Here is a 15,680-nt window from a genome sequence, read left to right as displayed (position 1 = left end):
ACTTTTTGCCTAAAACGAGGTTTATTGCTGCCCAGGGCGCCCCCCCCCCTGCGCCCTGCATCCATCAGTGCCGTGTGTGTGTGTGTGTGTAAGTGTGGGAGCAATGGCGCGCAGCTTCCTGCTGCGCGCTTACCTCATGAAGATCTGAAGTCTTCTGCTGCCTGATGTCTTCTTATGTCTGACATACTCACCCGGCTTCTTTTTTCCGGCATCTGTGAGGAGGATGGCGGCGCGGCTCCGGGACGAACCCCAGGGTGAGACCTGTGTTTTCCGACTCCCTCTGGAGCTAATGGTGTCCAGTAGCCTAAGAAGCAGAGCCCTTAACTCTTAAGTGGGTCTGCTTCTCTCCCCTCAGTCCCACGATGCAGGGAGTCTGTTGCCAGCAGAGCTCCCTGAAAATAAAAAACCTAACAAAATTTTTTTAACAGAAAACTCAGGAGAGCTCCCTGTAATGCACCCTATCTCCTCTGGGCACAAGATCTAACTGAGGTCTGGAGGAGGGGCATAGAGGGAGGAGCCAGTGCACACCATACTAGAAAGTTCTTTTAGGTGCCCATGTCTCCTGCGGAGCCCGTCTATACCCCATGGTCCTTACGGAGTCCCCAGCATCCTCTAGGACGTAAGAGAAATCAGAAATGGGGAACGACATGATAATGCCCCTAAATCTGATACTCTTCTAGCTGACGCCATAGCCAGTAGAAAGAGAACTTTAGCTGTCAACCATTTAAGATCCACTTTATTAAGTGGTTCAAATGGGGCAACTTGAAGGGCTTTCAGGACTAGACTTAAGTCCCAAGGCACTGTAGGAGGAACAAAAGGAGGTTGAATGCGCAGCATTCTCTGGAAAAAAGTATGCACATCCTGTAAGTTGGCCATTTTCTTTTGGAACCATATAGTCAATGCTGACGACACTTGCACTCTCAAGGAAGCCACCTTCAAACCTTTATCCTTTCCTGCCTGAAGGAATGCTAAGACCCTGGAAACTCTGAAAGACTTAGGGTACATTTTCTGTTCACTGCACCAATTAATATAGGTTTGCCATATTCGGTGATAAATGCGAGCTGAGGAAGGTTTCCTTGCTCTGAGCATAGCGTGAATTACCTGTTGTGAGAATCCTCTTGACTTCAGGTTTCAAGAGCTACGCTGTCAAAGACAGTCGATCCAGATATCTGTGATAACAAGGACCCTGCATCAGTAGATCTGGATGTTGAGAGAGCAGACGTGGAGCATCCATCGACATTCTCTGTAGATCTGTGTACCAATGCCTTCTGGGCCAAGCCGGAGCTATTAGCATCACGGCACTTTTCCCTTGCTTTATCTTTCTCACCACCCTGGGTAATAGGGTGATTAGAGGAAACGCATAAACCAGATTAAAAAAGGATTTTAATACCGACCGGTAAATCCTTTTCACTTAGTCCGTAGAGGATGCTGGGGTCACCTTAAGAACCATGGGGTATAGACGGGATCCGCAGGAGACATGGGCACTTTAAGACTTTCAAAGGGTGTGAACTGGCTCCTCCCTCTATGCCCCTCCTCCAGACTCCAGTTATAGGAACTGTGCCCAGGGAGACGGACATTTCGAGGAAAGGATTTATTGTTAAACCAAGGTGAGCATCTTACCAGCTCACATCTTAAGCATGCCGCAGAACGTGGCATTCAACAGAACACAAGCCAACGGCATGAACAATTTCAGCAACAAGCTGACCAGGACCGTAACACAACATGTGTGTAACCACAAGTAATAACTGCAGACACAGTACACACTGGGACGGGCGCCCAGCATCCTTTACGGACTGAGAGAAAAGGATTTACCGGTAGGTATTAAAATCCTATTTTCTCATACGTCCTAGAGGATGCTTGGGTCACATTAAGAACCATGGGGTTATACCAAAGCTCTAGAACGGGCGGGAGAGTGCGGACGACTCTGCAGCACCGAATTACCCAACTTGAGGTCATCATCGGCCAAGGTATCAAACTTGTAAAACTTAGCAAAAGTGTTTGCTAAATAGCTGCTTGGCAAAGTTGCAATGCCGAGACTCCCCAGGCAGCCGCCCAGGACGAGCCCACCTTTGTAGTAGAATGGGCCTTCACCTATTTCGGTAACGGCAATCCTGCCGTGGAATGAGCATGCTGAATCTTACCACAGATCCAGCGCGCAATGGTCTGCTTGGAAGCAGGACACCCAATCTTGTTGGGAGCATACAGGACAATCTGAGCCATTCTGGCGACATAAATTTTCAAAGCTCTGACCACAGCCAGAGACTTCGACTCAACGAAGGCGTCAGTGGCCACAGGCACCACAATAGATTGGTTCATGTGGAAAGATGAAACCACCTTCGGCAGAAATTGTTGCCGTGTCCTCAATTCTGATCCATCTTCATGAAAGATCAAATAAGGGCTCTTGTGAGACAAGGCCACTAACTCAGACACCCGCCTTGTAGATGCCAAGGCCAACAGGATGACCACTTTCCAAGTGAGGAACTTCAACTCCACCTTCTGTAAAGGTCCAAACCAATGTGATTGAAGGAACTGCAACACCAGATTAAGATCCCATGGTGCCACTGGAGGCACAACGGAGGTTGGATGTGCAAGACGCCTTTCACGCATGTCTGAACTTCTGGAAGGGGGGGGGGGGAAACGATAAGGTTGAAATCCGAACCTTAAATTGAGCCCAATTTTAGGCCCGCATCCACACCTGCTTGTAGAAAATGGAGAAAACGTCCTAGCAGAAACTCTTCCGTAGGAGCCTTCTTGGATTCACACCAAGAAACATACTTTCTCCAAATACGGTGGTAATGTTACCCCTTTTTTTAGCCTGAACAAGTGTGGGAATGACTACACTGGGAATACCCTTACGGCTGGGATTTGGCGTTCAACCGCCATGCCGTCAAACGTAGCCGCGGTAAGTCTTGATACACACACGGCCCCTGCCGCAACAGGTCCTCGCGCAAAGGAAGAGGCCATGGATCTCCTATGAGTAATTCCTGAAGATCCAGATACCAAGCCCTCCTTGGCCAGTCTGGGACAATGAGGATTGCTCGAATCTTTGTTCTTATGATCTTTAGAACTTTTGGAATGAGAGGAAGCGGAGGAAATACATACACCGACTGAAACACCCACGGTGTCACCAGTGCATCCACTGTTATTGCTTGAGGGTCCCTCGACCTGGAACAATATCTCTGAAGCTTCTTGTTGAGACGAGACGCCATCATTTCTACTTGAGGAACTCCTCAACGACTTGTCACCTCTGTGAAGACTTCTTGGAGGAGGCCCCACTCTCCTGGATGGAGATCGTGTCTGCTGAGGAAGTCTGCTTCCCAGTTGTCCGCTCCTGGAATGAATATCGCTGACCGAGCGCTTGTATGTTTTTCTGCCCAGCGGAAAATCTTTGTGGCTTCTGCCATTGCCGCTCTGCTTTTCGTTCCGTCCTGACGGTTTATGTATGCTACTGCTGTTACAGTGTCCGACTGGATTAGTACGGGTAGATCTCGAAGAAGATGTTCCGCTTTTAGAAAGCCGTTGTAAATGGCCCTTAACTCCAGAACGTTTATGTGGAGACAAGTTTCCTGACTTGACCATCTTCCCTGGAAGTTTTCCCCCTGTGTGACTGCTCCCCAGCCTCGGAGGCTTGCATCCGTGGTCCCTAGGATCCAGTCCTGGATCCCGAACCTGCGCCCCTCTAGGAGGTGAGAACTGTACAGCCACCACAGAGGTGAGATTCTGGTCTTGGAAGACAGAATTATCCTCCGGTGCATGTGTAGGTGGGGTCCGGACCACTTGTCCAACAGGTCCCACTGGAACACTCTGGCATGGAACCTGCCAAACTGAATGGCCTCGTAGGCCGCAACCATCTTCCCCAGCAACCGAATGCATTGATGGATTGACACTCTTGCTGGTTTCAGAATTTGTTTGACCAGATTCTGGATCGCCAGAGCCTTTCCACTGGAATAAAAAACTCTGTAGTTCTGTGTCCAGTATCATTCACAAAAACGACAACCGCATCGTTGGGACCAACTATGATTTTGGCAAGTTTGGGAGCCAACCATGTTGTTAAAGAACTGTCAGGGAGAGTGCAATGTTTTGCACCAAATGGTCCCTGGATTTCGCCTTTATCAGGAGATCGTCCAAGTACGGGATAATTGTGACTACTTGCTTGCGAAGGAGAACCATCATTTCCGCCATCACCCTGGTGAAAATCCTCGGAGCCGTGGACAGACCAAACGGCAACATCTGAAATTGGTAATGACAATCCTGAATTGCAAACCTCCGGTAAGCTTGATGCGGAGGATAAATGGGAACATGTAAGTAGGCATCCTTTATGTCTACTGAAACCACGAAATCTCCCTCCTCCAGACTGGAGATCACTGCCCTGAGAGATTCCATCTTGAATTTGAATTTCTTTAGGTAGAAATTGAGGGATTTCAGATTTCAGATTGGTCTGACCGAGCCGTCCGGCTTCGGGACCACGAAGAGGCTTGAATAAAAACCTTCTCCCTGCTGTGACGGGGGAACCAGGACAATGACCTGATTCTGACACAACTTTTGTATTGCGTCGTATACTACCTCCCTGTCCTCCGGAGAACTGGTAAGGCCGATTTGAAAAATCGGTGAGGGGGAACGTCTTGAAACTCCAGTTTGTACCCTTGGGACACTTTGTAAACCCACGAGTCCAGGTCCGAACGAATCCAGAACGGACTACAGAGTTTTAGAAGTGCCCCCACTGTTGCGGGCTCTCGCAAGAGAGCCCCAGCGTCATGCGGTGGATTTGGCAGAAGCAGAGGATGATTTCTGCTCCTGCGATCTTGAAGAGGCTGCGGACCTCTTCCCTCTTCTCCTTCCTCTACCTGCAAAGAAAGGGGAATCTTAACTTCTTGTGTATCTATTGGGCCGAAATGACTGCGTCAGATAATGATGTGTCTTCATCCTTTGTGAGGGAACATAGAGCAAGATGGTTGACTTACCTGCGGCAGCTGCAGAGATCAAATTAACTAGGCCGTCACCAAACAAGGATTCACCTTCATAGGGAAGAGACTCCCTGTCAGCATCAGCATTCCATTGTTGTATCCACAACGCCCTCCTAGCCGAGACCGCCATGGAATTGGCTCGTGAACCCAAGAGTCCTATATCCCTTGCAGTCTCACGTAAGTATGCTGCAGCGTCTTTGATATGACCCAACGTAAGGAGTATCCCATCTCTCCAGGGTATCTATATCGGATGACAAGGTATCCGACCAATTCTTGAATACTACTACTCACCCATGCGCATGTAATGGCAGGTCTAAGTAACGTACCCGTGGTTACATAACTAGAATATAACGTAGCTTCCTGCATACGATCCGCTGGATTTGTGACAGGGCCCCGTGCAGAACAGGGGTTGACTCCCACTTTATTCTGTCCGCGGCGGGAAATTAATAAACAACCGGAATCCTCTTGGGGATTTGAAACCATCTTGTGGGGCTGGCCCAGACTTTCAGGAACAGCAGGGTCCTCAGTGACGTTAATACGTCCTTAATATCCACAATCATGTACTGAATGCTCCTTGCCAATATTGGATCTAATCAGGAAACATTATGGTCGACATAGGAATCAGTATCCGTGTCGGTATCAGTGTGTAGTAACTGGGCAAAATAACTTTTTTGCGACCCCGAGGGGCCTGAGAGAAAGAAGCATAGCCATGAACATCACATCTTTTCTCTACGTCTGTGTCTGGGACACAGATTTATACAACCTTACTCTGATATTATTCAAACTTTCACCCAGTCAGTTATTGGTGGTGCCGACAGGGCCACCATCACATGCCTGCATCCCTAATATAGTTTCCTCTTGGGAAAAACATTCAGCCACCGACATGTTGACACACATGTACCAAGTACTCACAGACACACCGGCTTATGGGGGAGACCCACAGTAAATCTGTCAGAGGGACACAGAGGATTTTTCAGCTCACAACCCAGCGACAAAAGTAGAGTCTGGGAAATAATAAACTCTATAGTGACAGACTTGTAACGCTCCATAGATTAATAACAAGCACCCATATTGCTGCGCCCCCCCCCCCCCCATCCGTTTTGCACCCTGATCTTGTCAGCAGTGAAGGAAGGACCAGCGTCTCTCTGAGGAGAAAATATGGCGCCAAGCAGTGTGCTGGTGAGGTGAGGAAAAAGCCCCGCCGCTGTAATGGCGCGCTTCTGTCCCGCTCAGAAATAATTAATTACACTGGCGGGGTAAGTACAGTGCCCAGGCACTAATGTCCGCTTTTGCCAGCCTTTTGTGAGGAATTTATGCTGCCCAGAGCGCCCCCCCCCCCCCGCGCACTGCACCCTGCAGTGCCTGTGTTTGTGTGGGAGCATGGCGCGCAGCGTTCCGCTCGCTGCGCAGTACCTCAGAATGCCGTCACTGGAGAAGTCTTCTATTCTTTTGCTACTCACCTGTCTTCGGACTCTGGTAGGGGGTGACGGCAGGCTGCGGGAGTGAGCATCTAGTTGTACCCAGCGATCAGCACCCTCAGTAGCTAATGGTGTCCTGTCAGCCAGAAGCAGAGCCACTGAACTCAATAGAAGTTGGTCATACTTCTCTCCTCTAAGTCCCACGAAGCAGGAAGACTGTTGCCAGCAGCCTCCCTGAAAATAAAAAACCTAACATAAGTCTTTTCAGAGAAACTCAGTAGAGCTCCCCTGTAGTGCATCCAGTCTCACTGGACACAATTCTAAAACTGGAGTCTGGAGGAGGGGCATAGAGGGAGGAGCCAGTTAGTGCCCATGTCTCCTGCGGATCCCGTCCATACCCCATGGTTCTTAATGTGACCCCAGCATCCTCTAGGACGTATGAGAAAGTCCCATCTCACCGACAGGGCATCCACAAAGATCGCTCTGGGATCCTTTGTTCTTGACCCGTCTGCGAGAACTTTGTTCTTCAGACGGGACGCCATGAGATCTATCTCTGGCTATCCCTACTAGAGTCTGGAAGACCTCCGGGTGTAAAGCCCATTCGCTTGACTGAATGGCGTGTCGACTGAGAAAGTCCACTTCCCAGTTCAGGACTCCCGGAACGAACACTGTGGACAAGGCTGGATTTTGAAGTTCTGCCCACTTTAGTATGTGACTTACCTCTTTCATCGCTTTACAGCTGAGTTCCTCCCTGATGGTTGAGATACGCTATACAGATACCGCTTCCTGCACCCAGGCATCTGTTGTGGACTGCTGCCAGATCTGTGCAAACTGAAGAAGTCGGCCCCCCCACCCTGGGATCCCCCAAGTGGAGGCCCTGCATCATCAGGCTGATGCCTTATCTGTTGTACCAACCGGTCCTCTGGTAGCCCAATGCTTTTTAGTCTTACCAGACTTGTTGTATTGGGACTGCCTGCTATCACTTTTACCTTTAGCTTTTCCTTGAGACCGAAAGGGCCGAAAAGCTGTAACTTTAGGTTTGATATTGTATGTGGAAGGAAACTTTACTTTCTTGGAGTCTGGCTTCTGACTCCAAATAATTTGTCAATTCTCTACCAAAAAGAATATCTCCAGAAAGGGGCAAAGATTCCAAAACCTTCTTAGATTCTGAATCAGCTTTCCATGTACGTAGCCAAACTGCTCTACGAGCAGCTATTGTTGAAGCTGATGCCCTGGAATCAATAGTACCCATATCCAATGCTGCTTCTTCTAAGAACATTGCAGCCTTTTTTATATGTGCTATATGGGATTTTTGTGCTCTAGATGCTATTGAAAATTCCCCCTCCAATGCATCAGCCCAAGCAGCCACTGCCTTTGCCACCCAAGCTGAAGCCATGGCTGCTCTTACGACTGCCCCAGACAGGGAAGAAATGTTTTTTAGAAAACCATCCACTCTCCTATCCGTGACATCATTAAGGTAATGTAGATTTTCGCACTAATCGACTCACATGTGAATCTACTTTAGGAGCCACATCCCTTTTAAAACAATCCCCAGCTGGAAGAGGATAATTGGAATTCCATTTCTTAGGAATTCTAAACTTTTTATTAGGCATAGTCCAAGCCTCTTCCATGATTTCCGTCAGCTGATCTGACCCTGGAAACTAAGTCTTAACTGTTTTGGGACGTTTAAACGCAGGTGCCTTGGTTTTTAACACAGGCTCTGCTGAATCCTCTATAGATTAATTAACTCAGCTATATCCGAGCTGAGACCTTCCTCCTCCTCTTTGTATGCCGAAGTAGAATTTACTGAGCTTTCATCGTCCATTGAATCCTCATCTGAACCATGTGTAACCTGTGAGGATGAAGATTTACTTACCACCAGCTTATCAGCCTGTTTCTTTTGAGAGGCAGCTGCTCGAAGTGATAAGGGTTAATCGTGTAACCTATCATCGGTACAGGGGTTGGAGGAATTATCCTTTCAGCTATACTGGATAAAGTCTGTGCAAACATAGCCCAGGGTGGATCAACATGCACCTGAATCTGTCTTGTATTTTTCAAGAACCCCTTGTGAAAGCTAAAACAATTTGCACACAAACCATACTGAACCAAATCCTGAGAGGATAACACAGCTTTGCAAGACAAATCTGATATGAGTGTTGCTGTGAGTGTATCTTCCTCACCTTTGCCACTCTTAGACATGATAAATAATCAACACTTCCACAGTGTACTACACAATTTGTGACTGTAATCACTTTTAGCTTTTTAAAGTGACATACAATCCGACCCTACCCATGCACCAGCATGGAGGATTGGAATAGAACAAAACTGACAGAATATAGTAAAGTCAGCAATCACACTAGCAGTCACATTATACATTAGTATAATAAGCAATATGAGCACATCATCAACTACATTTCAAGTATATAGGAGAACATATTACTGAATCATGTTTAAACAGAGCAACCGTATTCAGACGAATTGCGAAAGAAACAACAGTAAATGTATACAGACTCATATACAATAGGCACTTATCTAACTATTCGTATTCAAAAAGGTAGATAGAGACTTAGTGCTGTATTACCCGTACTCAGTAGAGTGGGATACAGGGAGACTCACCTCGCTTCCAGGATCGATCAATACGTTAGCAAACGCTGAGTGGATCCAGACACTACTAGAGTACACTGCCTCTCCATCAACCTATAGTGAACACAGACGCTCAGTGAACACAGATGCACCAGTCACACAGCTGCCTATGCTGCAACTGGGTCCCTTTTGTGTACAGCGTCTGAGACGGAAGCGGGAAACAGTTCATGGCGGGAGACTCAGAGGAAACTGGTCATGTACTGGGGGGAGGGGCAACCAGGAGAGCGTCTGACTCCCCACTGCTGACATCAACCCTAGGGATCGCGGCCTCATACTATTCCTGGAGCCTATGATCCCTAAGGCCTAACACAGGTGCACCTGAAATGGCAAACGCATCAGCGACTGTTTGGTAGTCTCCTCCCAACACAGTGCGGCTGTGTCCGTATTCCCCTTCTAAGCGGAACCGATGCCTTACCATCTCCCCATGCTCCGGCCACAGCCTGGTAACATCTGCTGGACCTGCTAGTATATCCGACACAGATGCCTGCCGAAACAGCACTGTACTCGTGGGTAAGCGTTGTCGGAGCGGCTCTTTCTAAGGTACGTATAAGACGCTGTTTAGAACGATTGCTCAGAAAAATAGTAAGACTATAAAAAATAAAATAAGTAAGCTTAGGGCTGCTAAAAACCAGCAGCCCTCTGACCCTGGTCCTGCTCCTGCAGCACCAAACAAAAACCTGATTTGCCTGAGCCAGGAGGTGGGGATATATGGACGGGCCGGTTGCATGCTGGGAGGCCGGAAAGCTTTGACCGATTGGTACAAATCTGCTGTTGCTTCATCATATCCCACTGTTATCCTGTGGACCCTGCCGGAAAAAATTACCAATTCTAAATTCCACGAGAGAAACCGGTCTACTTTCACATCAGGAAACATACTTTTTCCAGATACGATGATGATGCTTTGACGTCACCATCTTCCTGGCCTGGACCATAGTGGAAATAACCCTGGAGGGAAGACACTTTCTTGCTAGAATCTCCCTCTCAACTTCCAAGTCGTCAAACGTAGCCGCTGTAAGTCTCAATAGACGAACTGGCCTTGCTGAAGATGATAGTCTTGGAGCAGTAGAGGCCAGGGATCCTCCAGAGACCTGGTCAGGAGGTCTGAGTACAACGCCCATCGAGGCAAATCCGGGGCAATTAGAATTGCTTGAACGCTCTCTCTTCTTAGTCTTTTTAGAACCCTTGGGATTAGCGGTAGAGGAGGGAACAGGTACACAAACTGGTACATCCACGGTGTTGTCAGCACGTTCACTGCTACTGCCTGCGGATCCCTCATTCTGGAACAGTAACGGCATAGCTTCTTGTTGAGACGAGAAGCCATCAGATCTATCTGTGGACTGCCCCACCGGTGAACTATCCATTAAAACACCTGGGGATGTAGGTCCCATTCCCCCGGATGGAGGTCGTGTCTGCTGAGGATGTCCGCTTCCCAGTTGTTCACGCCTGGAATTAATATGGCGGAAATGGCCATTGTGTTGGCCTCCGCCCAGAGCAGGATTCTTGACACCTCTCACATTGCCGCTCTGCTTCTTGTTCCCCCCTTGTCGGTTTATGTATGCCACTGCCGTGGTGTTGTCCGACTGAACCTGGATCGCCCGATCCATCAGGAGATGAGAAGCCTGCAATTGTACATTGCCTCAAGTTCCAGGATGTTTATCGGCATAGCCGATTCCCGTCTCGACCATATCCCCTGGAACTGGACCCCTTGGTCACTGCCCCCCAACCCCGGAGGATGGCATCCGTTGTCAGTAGAATCCACGAGTGGATATTGAAACACCTGCCCTGTACCAGGTGAGGCACTTGTAGCCACCATAATAGAGAAATCTGGGCTTTCGGAGACAAGGTCACTTCCCGATGCATGTGAAGGTGAGAACCCAACCATTTGTCCAGTAGATCCAGTTGAAATGGCCGGGCATGGGATCTGCCGTATTGGATTGCCTCGTAAAGCAGCCACCATCTTGCCCAGTAAGCGGATGCAAAGATGTATGGACACCTTACGAGGACTGAGGACCGAACGGACCATAGCCTGGAAAGCTAAGGCCTTGTCCATCGGAAGAAACACCTTTTGATAGACTGTATCCAGTATCATTCCCAGGAACTGAAGACACTGGGTCAGTTCCAGGTGAGATTTCTGGAAATTTAGGATCCACCCATGATCCGTGAGTAGGCGAGTAGTCAGATCGATGCTGTGTAGCAGACGTTCCCTGGACACAGCCTTTATTAGGAGATCAACCATTAGGGAACTATGTTTACTCCCATCATGCGCTGTTGCAGCATCATCTCTGCCATGACCTTGGTGAAGACCCTCGGAGCTGTGGATAATACGAAGGGTAAGGCCTGAAACTGGAAATGGTCGTCCAATATGGCGAACCTTTGGTAAGCCTGATGAGGAGGCCACATGGGAATGTGAAGGTAAGCATCCTTGACATCCAGAGACACCAGGAACTTCCCCCTCCTCCAGAGCGGACACCACCACCCTCAGAGACTCCATGTGGAGGGTTTAGCGGCAGGGGATCCGGTGGTCTGGTCTAGGGAGACAGCAGGTACAGGTTTACGGGACTTACCACGAGATCCTCTGGAGGTGGTGGAGACCCCTTGGCCCCTGCCTCTGAACCTTGCAACACGAAAGGACTGCAAGGAGGGTCCGGTGTAAGAACGTCTAGCAGGTGGCGCAGCAGACGGCAGATAGGTAGACTTACCCGCTGTTGCTTGAGAGAGCCACTTATTCAATTCATCTCAAAACAAGAGACCTGTCCTCATCCACATCTGGCTGATCAGAATGAGAATCGGACTGTAAAACCTATGGCAGTGAACGTATGGGTGAAGCCACTAGAGGAGGCTGCGAAGCCTTCCTGGAATCTGCTGTCTTAGCTACACAATCAATTGAGTGTTTTAACACCTGTCTCTCCCTTTTAGCTAAAGCTAGTTCAGAATTTACATTGTGAATCATACTCTTTAGGTTGTCCAACCAGTCAGGTGCCTGTGAGCTGGGCCCTTGAGGAGACAAGGAACATTGCTCACACATGAGAGACCCTGCTGAAGACGGGGTAGAATTAAAAGCAGCACACATAACCAAGTCTTCAGACATTGGCCCTCATTCCGAGTTGTTCGCTCGCTAGCTGCTTTTAGCAGCATTGCACAAGATAAGCCGCCGCCTACTGGGAGTGAATCTTAGCTTAGCAAAATTGCGAACGAAAGATTAGCAAAATTGCGAATAGAAATTTCTTAGCAGTTTCTGAGTAGCTCGACACTTACTCTGCCACTGCGATCAGTTCAGTCAGTTTCGTTCCTGGTTTGATGTCACACACACACCCAGCGTTCGGCCAGACACTCCCCCGTTTCTCCAGCCACTCCTGCGTTTTTCCCAGAAACGGTAGCGTTTTTTCACACACACCCATAAAACGGCCAGTTTCCGCCCAGAAACACCCACTTCCTGTCAATCACACTCCGATCACCAGAACGAAGAAAAATGCTCGTAATGCTGTGAGTAAAATACCTAACTTTTGAGTAAAATAACTAAGCGCATGCGCTCTGCGAACATTGCGCATGCGCAGTAAGCGACTAATCGCAAAATAGAGAAAATCGGCAATAAGCGAACAACTCGGAATGACCACCATTATACTGGAAACAGCGCAGCCCATTGCCCAACACCCCACACAGACCCTAGAGAGCCCTTTGGAGTGACACGGAGGAGCAGACCCAGCACACAGAACACAGCAGCACAATGTGTGAAAAGAAGTATGTAAAATCAGTGCAGTGGTGTTACCGCTGACGCGCTCCCCCCTGTCTATGACCCCCTGGTACCAGTTCAGACAGTCTGTAACAGCGTGGGACCTGGAGGAGTAGCGTGCATGAAGCCTTGGTGATCCGCAGCAGCAGGAAAATGGCGCCTTCCCGCCGCTGGTCCCGCTTTGGGAAGCCCCGCCCCTTGCAATGGTGCGCGGTCCCTGACAGGATTATACTGGCCACAAGTGTATAACACCTCGGAAATGTAATTTACAATCCACACAAAGCCTTACATGACAGTGAGCACTGGTGAGCAATAGTCCAAAGCCAGTTCCGTCTTCGGCGGGCACCGCAGCTCCGAGCCCGTGACCGCCACGTGACATGCCGCAAAACTGCACCGGAGACCCACTAACCGGGACCCCGGTGTAACACTCACCGCACCTGGTCTTTGGCATCTGTTAGAGGGTGGCGGCTAGCTGCTGATGTGGGCACACATACTGACGATGAGTGATCAGCACCTTAGGAGGCTCAGTGTCCTGTCAGCTGGGATTACGAACCATTAACCCTCAGGAGGTTAGAGGGGAGACCGAACCAAGTTCCACGAAGCAGGTAGTCGGTCTGCCAAGCAGAGCTACCTGAAAATAATAAACTAAATTAAATTTAAAAGAAAAATCTCTAGAGCTCCAGAGACATGCACCCGGCTCCTTGGGCACATTTTTCTAAACTGAGTCTGGTAGGAGGGACATAGAGGGGAGGAGTCAGCACATGCATACACACACTAAAAGTTTTAAAGTGCCAGGCTCCAGTGGACCCGATCTATACCACATGGCACTAAGTACAAGACACCAGTATCCACTAGGATGTAAGAGAAACCCTGAATTTCATCTGTATTATTTCACTAGAATGAACTACATAAGAATCACTGCACTAACTAAAGTGACGCTAAACTCTTCTCGTTTGAAATGTTAATGTCTATATTTCCAACAAAGGGGGTAATTCAGATCTGACTGCAGCAGTAAATTTGTTAGCTAATGGGCAAAACCATGAGCACTGCAAAGTGTGTGTGTGTGTGTGTGTGTGTGTGTGTGTGTGTGTGTGTGTGAGTGGGGGGGGGGGGGGCAGATATAACGTGCAGCGAGTTAGGTTTGGGTGGGATATATTGTTTCTGTGCAGGGTAAATACTGTCTGCTTTATTTTTACACTGCAATTTAGATTTCAGTTTGAACACACCCAAATCTAACTCTCTCTGCACATGTTATAACTGCCCCCCACCCCACACATTGTTTTGCCCATTAGCTAACAAATTTGCTGCTGCGATCAGATCTGAATTAGTCCCAAAGTTTTTGGGATTGTTCAACACGATTATACTTTTCATTGAGGAGCGAGTAAGGGCAGTCCTTTTCAAATTACGGAATAGGGGAACCAGTATGCCTAGTTTTACCTAGCAGTGCAAACATCAAATATTGTTTTGTGGTGCAAGAGTACAGAAATTAGATAAAGGGGGTAGAGAGGGAGAGTGCTCATTTTAAGGGTGTTCATTGTTTTGCAGAAGTGCCCCATTGCCATTTTCACTAAGAATTACATAAACTATTTCAGCACCATCTCCAAACTTGCAATTATTGGGTCTCTATATACACACTATCTGGACCAATTATTTGGCCACACCTGTTAATTATTGAATTCAGGTGTTTCAATCAGACCCGTTGCGTGGTACGGTGATAGGATGCCACCTTTGCAATAAGATGGTTTGTGAAAATTCAACCCTGCTGGATATTCCACAGTCAACTGTAAGTTATATTATTAGAAAGTGGAAGCGTTTAGAAACAACAGCAACAAAGTGGAAGAGCACGTAAAATCACCAAGCAGGGTCAACGACTGCTAAGGGGCATGGTGCGTAAAAGTCACCAACGCTCTTCTGATTCCATAGCTGTAGAGTTCCAAACTTCCACTGGCATTAATGTAAGCACAAAAACTGTGCAGCCGCAGCTTAATGGAATGGGTTTTCATGGCCAAACAGCTGCATGCAAGCCTCACTTCACCAAGTCCAATGCCAAGCGTCGGATGGAGTGGTGTAAAGCACTGGTCTGTGGAGAAGTGAAAACATGTTCTGTGGAGTGACTAATCATGCCTCTGTTTGGCAGTCAGATGGGCAAGTCTGGGTTTGGCTTATGCCGGGAGAACATTACCTGCCTGATTGCATTGTGCCAACTGTGAAGTTTGGTGGAGGAGGGATAATGGTATGGGGCTGTTTTTCAGGGTTTGACCTAGGCTCCTTATCTCCAGTGAAGAGCAATCATAATGCTTTAGTATACCAAGACATTTTGGACAATGATATGCTTCCAAACTTTGTGGCAACAGTTTGGGAAGGCCCTTTTCTATTCCAACATGACTGTGCCCCAGTGCACAAAGCAAGGACTATAAAAGACATGGTTTGAAGAGTTCGGTGTGGAAGAACTTGACTGGACTGCACAGAGCCCTGACCACAACCCTATTGAGCACCTTTGGGATGAACTGGAACGGAGATTGGGAGCCAGGCCTTCTTGTCCAACATCAGTGCCTAACCTCATAAATGCTCTACAGAATAAACGGGCACAAACACTCCAAAATCTTGTGGAAAGCCTTCCAAGAAGAGTGGAAGCTGTTATAGCTGCAAAATGGGGACCAACTCCATATTAAAATATATGTATTTGAATATAATGTCACTACAGTCCCTGTTGGTGTAATGGTCAGGTGTCCGAATCCTTTTGTCCATATAGTGTAGGATACATATAACATATATGAGATGCAATTTGCTCCATCCAGTTGCACAACTGCAGATACATGTATTCCTAGACATGCAGTAACAAAACAACACGAGACTTCAAACACACAAAAATGTCACATGCAATAAAGTAGTGATGAGCGGATTCGGTTTTACTCGGTTTTACTC

At 48.0% G+C, this 15,680-nt stretch overlaps 1 protein-coding gene across 2 annotated transcripts in view; it reads right to left on the bottom strand.

The window, feature by feature from the left end:
• LIME1 (Lck interacting transmembrane adaptor 1) overlaps positions 1 to 15,680 on the bottom strand; it is a 44,475-nt gene that overhangs the window by 16,306 nt on the left and 12,489 nt on the right. The window lies entirely within an intron of this gene.

The sequence above is a fragment of the Pseudophryne corroboree genome, chromosome 3 (genome assembly GCF_028390025.1).
Source record: "Pseudophryne corroboree isolate aPseCor3 chromosome 3, aPseCor3.hap2, whole genome shotgun sequence".
NCBI classification, from domain to species: domain Eukaryota; kingdom Metazoa; phylum Chordata; class Amphibia; order Anura; family Myobatrachidae; genus Pseudophryne; species Pseudophryne corroboree.
The sequence above is the reverse complement of the archived record's forward strand: the minus strand, read 5'-3'. Positions and strand labels throughout refer to the sequence as shown.